The sequence below is a fragment of the Emydura macquarii genome, unplaced genomic scaffold, assembly GCF_026122565.2.
Source record: "Emydura macquarii macquarii isolate MOO-44397 ecotype Brisbane River unplaced genomic scaffold, CSIRO-AGI_Emac_v2 contig_1348, whole genome shotgun sequence".
NCBI classification, from domain to species: Eukaryota; Metazoa; Chordata; order Testudines; family Chelidae; genus Emydura; species Emydura macquarii.
The window spans coordinates 1147172-1155419 of NW_027131485.1; positions in this window are offsets into that span (position 1 = coordinate 1147172).

Here is an 8248-nt window from a genome sequence, read left to right on the forward strand (position 1 = left end):
AGGGTTTCTCTCCCCCGCCCCCCCTTGGTAAAGGGAAAATTCTGAATCAAGGTGCTCCTTTTAAAAGCAGTTGAAATTTAATCTCTACTGAAGATTCTGCTCTTGGGCATTTGGAAGGAAAAATACTGGATCCACTAAGTTTTGAAAACTGCTAGGGAGTATTCCTGGTCACTTTCTTGTACAATACTTTCTTCGACCGTTTATCACTTTTTGTTGCAACAACTGCCGAAGTGAAAGATGGCAAAACTGTTTGTGGGGGGTGGGGGGGCGCGTGTGTGCCCACGTCTGCCCACCACACTCTTCAATAATCTTCATACTATACTATGGGAACTATCCAGCTAATGTGTTGGATCTCTCAACCAGGGGCTGGATTTGATGGTAGTTCCACAATGCTCTTCCCTGTAGCATGTTTAACCCTTCATTTGTTCCTGTTCAACTTTACTGGTGAAGGTCAACCATGACTGCACACATTCCCATATTTACTAGTATGATAGAGGAGGGGGAGGGAAGCCCAAATTAGACCCTCACAGACCACTCCAGAAGACTACAAAATTAAAAATACCACCTGAAGGCAAGATGGCTGGGGCAGTTTGTAGTTAAATTGTCTCCATCCTTCCTTGCTCCTGCATAGCCAGTAAGTATGGTGTGGTGTGTTTTTTTGCAGCTCTTCATCTGTAACCATCTCTAATCACAACAGCAAAATAAATCTTTCCTTCCTGCGCTCCAGCTTTGGTTGGTCTGTTTGGTTTACTCATGTCCTCCTTCATCAAGGGTTTTCCTCCTGGCTTCTCTGTGTTCAACTCTCTGACCCCTGCTGCAGTTCGATGCAGAAGTGTGGGTCATATACATGCAAAGATTAAACCTAGGAAACCAAACTCACGACAGTGCTGCCAGCTCTTGACATGCGTCCCAGTTAACTAATTCAAGCAGTTGAGGATGGGGTAACGGAGGGGAAAGAAATGGGGAATGTGCAGGGCTGGAGAGTGCTCTGAGGAGGGAAGGAATTGGCAGATGGGGTCTTCCAATTCAAATGCTAGCACAAGAGCCTCCCAGCCACGGAATTTGCTTTGAGAAACCAGGTGTTTTATCAGACTGGGTTTGGTTTAAGTGGAAGTCACCTTTAGTGTGTGTCTGATCTGCTGTATGATTGGAGTATTTGATGCAGTACTTTAATGTCACCACCAGGTGGAAGCAGCAACCTGCCTTGAGATCTGATTCTTAAGCCTCTTGCTGGGGTGAAAGGAACAGGGCTTCTCCAAGAGAGTCTCCCTGTAGGGCGCAATCGAAGGTCCTGGATCGCCCTTCCATGCTGCCACCCCTTCCTCCGCCCAGTCTCCTTCCTGTCCCCTCACACTGCCCCTCAATGTTAACCAAGGTCTGTTGGTGCACACCACGGTCTGCCTCGGATGTAGAGAGCTCAGCAGGCGCGTCAGGATGTTCTGCTGCCTGGGCTAGGAACACCGCTTCCGCAGCCACCCGTGCATCACCTTAACAGGCTCAGGGGCCTTCCATAAAGCCACGTGGTGGTGGTGGTTCAGAACATGCTGCCCCCATGCTCAGTGCTCTGCACATCATACAGGAGCACACCCGTGCCCCTGCCCTCTGTGCACAACATAAATGGGTTGGCAAGGTGCAAACGAGTCTTGGTTATGGCGTGGTGTGTAACGGGGCCGGCCTGGCCCAAGGCAGGGATTTGAAGGAAGAGCGAGTGGTTGCCCGGCTGGCCTCTGGCTAGGAAGCTTCCCATGAGCTCCTGCGCTCATGCAACATCACACGTTTTGCTAGCTAACTAGCGCCCACTCCCAACCCCCTACCCCATGTGTCTTCTCTGGCCTTGGCTCCAGGTCTCAGCTATTGGTTGGCCAAGAGGGCTGCAGGAGACCGCTGTGACTCTTCTTATGAGAGGGTGAAACTCAGTTGAGTTGCACAAGGACTTTCCACATTGTCTCCACCCACCCACACACACCTGCTTGCAGCGCTGGGGCTGGCTTTGGAGCATGCCAGTGCCACTCTGAATTGTCACCTCTTCAGGTGTCAAAGGGAGAGGAGAGCCTCTTGCTGCCTTGAGTGACAGCCCCGTATGAACAACCGTATCAGTGGAGGTAGCCAGCATCCTTTCTTCCCTGGGCGGGAAGGGGGAGCATGGGCTGGGCCTGCCTGGCCCCTGTTTCAGGGACTGCAGCTGCTCTGGGACCTGGTTGTTTAATTACTGGATCAAAGGTAAAGAAGTGAAAACTTTCCATTGGGGAGGGGAAGGGAGGTGGATGAAGGGACTTTCTCTGTTGTGTCCAGTTTGATTTGCTCTGTTTTCAATTACACAAGCATTTACACAGCGTTTCCCAGGGCCAGTGGGATCCCTGTGCTGTGAACAAGTCAGCAGCACAGTCTGCCTTTGATTGGACCAATTAAAATCCAGGCCTTCCACATCAGTTTAGAGGCGAAAGCCCACATGGTTTGCCGTTAAGTCACTACAAAACTCTGTGGGATGTCAGGATTTGCCCCACATCTCCCTGGCTGTCGAAGGGGTAGGGGTGATGAACCCAGAGCGGGCGGCCCTACTGTCCCAATGTTTTCACTATTCACATTCAAAGATTTCTGCTGGGGTAGGAGAGGGTATTTATACGCATTGCAACCAGCCTAAAGCCATAAACACCATTTATTTCAAACACTGCTCCCCCCCCAGCTGAGCGAGCTGCCACAATAATTTCTGAAGCAGTTAAAACCCCACCTCCAGCATCTTGTGCACAAATTATCTGAACTCTCCTGGGCCTCTGGTCCAGCTACATCACCACCTGCGTTAGATCGTGTCCATCTGAAAACCTCTGCAGCTCTTCTGTGGGCCACTCTGTGTAGTGGTGATCTGTGGTACATATAAAACATGGTGAGGGACAAGGCGCTCTCTGGTTTGCCTCTGGGTTGGGTCCTGGGTGCAGGTCCATTTGCTCTGCAGCAGCAGTATCGTCAATTTCAAGGGATCAAAAATCATGAGTTGGATGCCAACTTCAAGGGATCAAAAATGCTGTGATTTTAGTAAAAGATTATATTGTGGTGGTAGGTCAGGCCCTTGATTTCTGAACTCCCCCTGCCCATCTCAGGATGTGAGCATGTGACACTGTGTGTTGCCCATTCTCCCATGTGTACTGGAGGAGGTGATTTTGGCCCCTGCTGCAGCAGCTGTCACCCCTACATCTGCCCCTCTCCTACCCAGCAATTAATCCTTCCCCCCATCAGTTTGGTCCCCAAGGCCCCATTATCACTGTCCCATCAGTTCAGCTCCATGACCCCCCACATCTCCAGTTCACCCTCCCAGTGCTCACCCCATCTGCTCAGAACCCATCATTATACCGCCACCGCCCCCCCCAATCGACCTCCACTGCCCTCAGGGCAGCCTTTCCAGGCTCCTCTCTGCTCCTCTTAGGGTTCTTCACCCTCCCCTAGGGGGGCTGTAGTGGGGGTCCTTTGTCCTGCTTCCCACTGCGCCTGCCTGACCGTGGGAGCCTCTCTTTGCAGCGGTCAGCCCTGGCTGCCACCATGATTGCTAAGTAAAATACATTGTGATTCATGATGTGGGGCTAGAACTCAGACACGTGAGTTCTGTTGCAAGACTGAGTCAGGATCCATTTGATTTAGAAATCGTGTGTCTGGGGATTGATTCGTGAGCGTTGGCGTGTCTGCAGCAGTGTCCCTGTCCAAGCTCCGCGTGTTGAGACGTAGCCAGGCATCCCTTGGCATCACATTTCCCTGCCTTTCCTGGGTTTCGTAAAGCTGTTGCCTGGTTTACGGAGCTCACATTTCAGAGGTGGGTGCCTGAAGTTGAGTAGGTGCGTCCGGGGCCCCCACCATAACTCCCATCATAATTGAAACTGGTGTTTGGTCTTCACAGGCGTTGGGTGAGGGCATAAAGGCGGAGGGCAGTGCAGGATGTACAAAACGTTTGCGCTAAACCCATGTTCAACAGAAGGTGATTTCCAAAAGTAAACTTTGCAGTTAAGATGTTGCTATTCCCCCTCACCCCCGCCCGCAATCAGAAACAAAATCGAGATGGTTTATCTGCGCTGACAGGTTTCTAGGGCAGCAGAACATCCTGTGTTTCCCTAAATAATGTGTTTACAAAGGATGCCCCATGCTGTGCCTGCCGGGCAGTGCTGAATGGGCTGATTCGCATTGACGATTAGCATGCAGAACGCTGATTGGACTCGGGCCAGGTTTTCCTGTGTGACTGGCGTTCTGCTACAACGTTGGTGCTGCTGCGAGAGAACTCTTCCCATGGGGCCTCAGGAAACACTTGTATAAAAATCCTGGGGGGTCAAAGGAGCCAGTGCTGACGGTTAATATGAAAAATAGGGAGCAGAAGGAGCTACTTTCTCCTCTGCTCCAGGGTGTGATTAATGCTTAGCTCTACTACAGAGTCTTTCATGGGAGGCTGTCCACATGCTTCACAGCGCTGATCAATCCCACAGCACTCCTGGGAACTTGTTATGCATGAAGCAACTGAGGCACAGAAAAGGATTTGATCGTGGTTATCCAGTAGCAGAGCTAGGAATACAACCCACATGGGCTAACAGCTGGCCCATACTCCCACCACTAGGCCACATTGCCTCTCCGCTGCGGTCGTGTAATATACTTAGTGCTTATAGCACTTTTCGGTCAGAAATTGAAAGCTGTCTTAGGATGGAGGGTAAATACCATCATTTTTGCAGGCGGGGCAACGGAGGCACAGAGAATTTGTGACTTGCTCAAATCGCACGTTGCCTTACTGGAAGAACCAGCAATAGACTCCATGGAACTGGATACCTAGCCCCCTGCCCCGTCAACTGGACGATGTGGAGAAGGGAAATCCCAGCTTCCCTTCCCTGCAATGGGCTAGCTAGGAGGGGCAGTACCTAAGCCAGTAGGTGTGTATGCCCCATTGCAGTCGGGCTAAACTCACCACAACTGTTGATAAGTGATTCCTGGGCGGACAGAATGCTACCAAACACATTTCCTTTAACCCTCTTGAGATCTGTTCCTTTATCTGGCGGTGGTAGGGACAGTAGCACCTTCTTAGCACCCACTATTGCATTGTTTGATGTAATTTAGATGGAAATATGACCCCCATGCGTCTTCGTTCATGGTTGCTGTCTCTCCTAATATGGGTGCTACTGCTTAGCCAGAAAACCAATGCCTTAGACCTTACTCAGCTGTAAATCACTGGGATTACACCAGAGGTGAATTTGGCCCTGTCTTCCTTGCCTATATTCTCATGGGCAGCTCTGGTCAGCAGTGTGACGATTTAGCTAGGATACTCTGTGAGGTGGCACCAGTCGCCTGTGCTTGGGAGAACTCGTGAGCGGAACAGGGAGGGCGGCTGCAGGTCAGACTGAGGAGCGCAATCTGGCAGCATGCTAGCGGACCGGGACTGGAATTGCAGGGTGTGTCCTGACGGGGCTCCACGTGGCTTGGCAGCGCTGTCTGCAGAGTAGCAGGAAATGCTACTGGTCATAATCAAGGTGCATTAGTCGTGCTGTTTTGGGGTCTGGCCTGGAGTAGCCAGGGATACTGTTGCCATAGCAATGTGGCCTGTTTCGGCACTGTGCAGGTCCGGGCGTGGGTTGCAGGATGTATTTATAGGTCAGGGTTAAGGTCCATTGGTATAGCTGGAAGTGGAGCAGCCTGAAGTATCATGGGGTTCCAATCTGAACTGAGCTGCTGGGTGTTGCCAATAGGCCCAGGTCTTGGCTGGCTCCAGATCTGCCAGCTTCTCTCCCAAGCAGCAGGTGCTTGTCTACATGGGGAGATTTACAGCTCTAGCTGTACGGCGCGCCTCCTCATGGACACCCCCAGTCTGGAATCGGAGGGTCTCATTCCAATTTAATTTATACCGCTTCCAAAGTGCCATACGCTAAACGGGAATAGGGCTCGCGTATTCCAGACTAGGAATAGGCACGTGGGGGGCCTTACACCGGTTTCTCTGTGCTGCTCTAATGCTGATGGGCAATGTCCCCATGTCACTGCCCATCTCTGTGCGGGTTACAGAAAGGTGGCGAGAGGCAATGGTTAAAAAGAGCTTGATCTTTGTGCCCAGCGCTTAGTAACAGCCCAGCGACTCCTTTACACACGGCTGGGGGCGAGGACATGTTAAAAAAAAAAAAAAAACTGAAAGAAAAGAATAAGCACCCCTCCCCCCACCCAGCGCCCCCTTTTCTTAGGAGAAGTATCACCATGGAAACGCCTCCTCCTCACAATGGCTCCCCATAGCTACTTGGCCAGGGCTGTTAGCGGAGCGTTCTTTTTGCTCACCCTGTATGGGGACAGTGATGTGTGAATAAAACCAGCCCGGCGTGGACATGCACAAACTGAACAGCGCTCCCAAGTCAAAACCCCATGTTGCGTTCACGTTGGTGTTCGAGGCTCTGCCCTGCCCAGCCCCTGGTCTGTGTTGGTGGGACAGGGTCGGGGGCGCGGGGTGAGAATGGGTTGGTTGGATCTTATGTGTGTGGGTTATTTGTTCTCATTTAACAGAACAATGGGGAATGTTTCCAGCTGTTTTAAGATGCTGGATTCAGCTCCTTTTCTCATCCCCCGCTTGGCAGCAAGACCTAAAACCTTCCTGCTGCGGTGATGAGCTCCGCCAGAGATGGATGGGTGCTGGGAACCCCCCAGCTGCAGGAAGCAAGGAATTCTGTTGTTTCAGGGAATGTCAGGGTACTCTTAAAAATTCAAGGGGAAAAATTGTTCCCACCTAAAGGAATGAGGCCGGGGGGGGGGGGAGGGGATGCAAGAGGAAGTTGGAGAGGCTGGTGGGAAAATGTGTGCTCCGTGCAGCCATGGGAACGCCTGGGTTTGATTCATTAGCCAAGTCCCCTTGCTCTGTGTGCCAGCAGCGCCTGAGAGCATTAGGGAGAGGGAAAGTCTGGCATGGCTGCAGTCTTCCCCTGCTTGTTTAAGAGGCAGTATTGACAAGCCTTCCCTCCAGCCCCCCTTGACCAGAACAAAAGGAGCCCTTCAAAGGCACTAGGCTAAAATGTAACGGGGGGAAACTGTGGGATCCTTGAGCCCCTGGCTGGAAGGCTTTGGGGCGCGCCCTAAGGGGAGCGACAGTACCAGGGAAGGGGTTCGGTGGTGCTGTGACTGCTGACAGGCTGGTCCAGTAACGTTGCCTGTAATCTGATTGCGGTACAGTGTGAAACATAATGCAGATTGTTCTCAGTTACCGCCCCTGGCAGCCCTCTCATTCCTGCTTGGAGAGTCAGCAATGAGATCAGGGTGCACAGTCCAACCCCTCTGGTCTCAGTGCACCATACAGAAGGATCAGCTTTAAAAGGTAGGAGTAACTGGCTACTTACCCAGACAGGCAGCATTGGACGGAGCTGATTTCCTCTGTGCTCCACACATCAATAACTGAAGGATCTTTAACAACCCCAGTTCTGAGTTCAAATCTCCCTTATGTTGCAGCTGAAATGAATTTAGGGGTGCCTGTATGGATATGGGGGGGGGGTGAGCTGGAAGCTTTGCACAGTGCATATGTATAAGCTCTTGTCTCCCTTCCCATGAAGCACAAACCTGGAGAATAATGCGTGTCTGTTCAGGTGCTGAACGTCCTACTTCATTTGAATAGGTACTTTGATGGACTGGGTTGCCTGTGTTCTGGTTTCCATAGCACCAGGCATTGCTTAGGAAGCAGCTCAGTGAAGTAGCTGACTGTAAAGGGCTCCCTCTTCACTGGAGATGAGCAAACACCCCTAACAGCAGCAACAATGCCACAAATACTTGTGTGCCTTTCTAAATGAATTTGCTTTCACTGCTTGGGCCCTTTTATGTTAGTTTCCCAAGAATCCCAAATAGGGTTCAAGTTTATGGGCCAGAATGGATGTGGAAACAGGAATGTCTAGGTAAATGTGGGAGAATATTCATACTAAGTGAATTTTTTTTCTTGTACTTGCAAATAGTTGCACCAGAAAGCTGATGTAACCTAGAGCTACGCTCACCTCATCAGGGAACGACAACAATTCCCCGATCAAAGATAACGAGCACAGCTCCGATATCAAATATGCACAATAAACAGCATGTGAGCAATGTGCCAGAAAGGAATTATTTACCAAAAGTAGGGGGTGAAGAATATTAAACCCCCAAATGCAAATGAAAAGAGACAAAATTCATCAGATAATTTATTTGCCCAGTTTCCTTCTTTACTAAGCTTTCTTGCCCTAGCACTCACATTTCCAACCACAGGAAAGCTCATGCTAAATTGCTCACTATAACCCCAGCC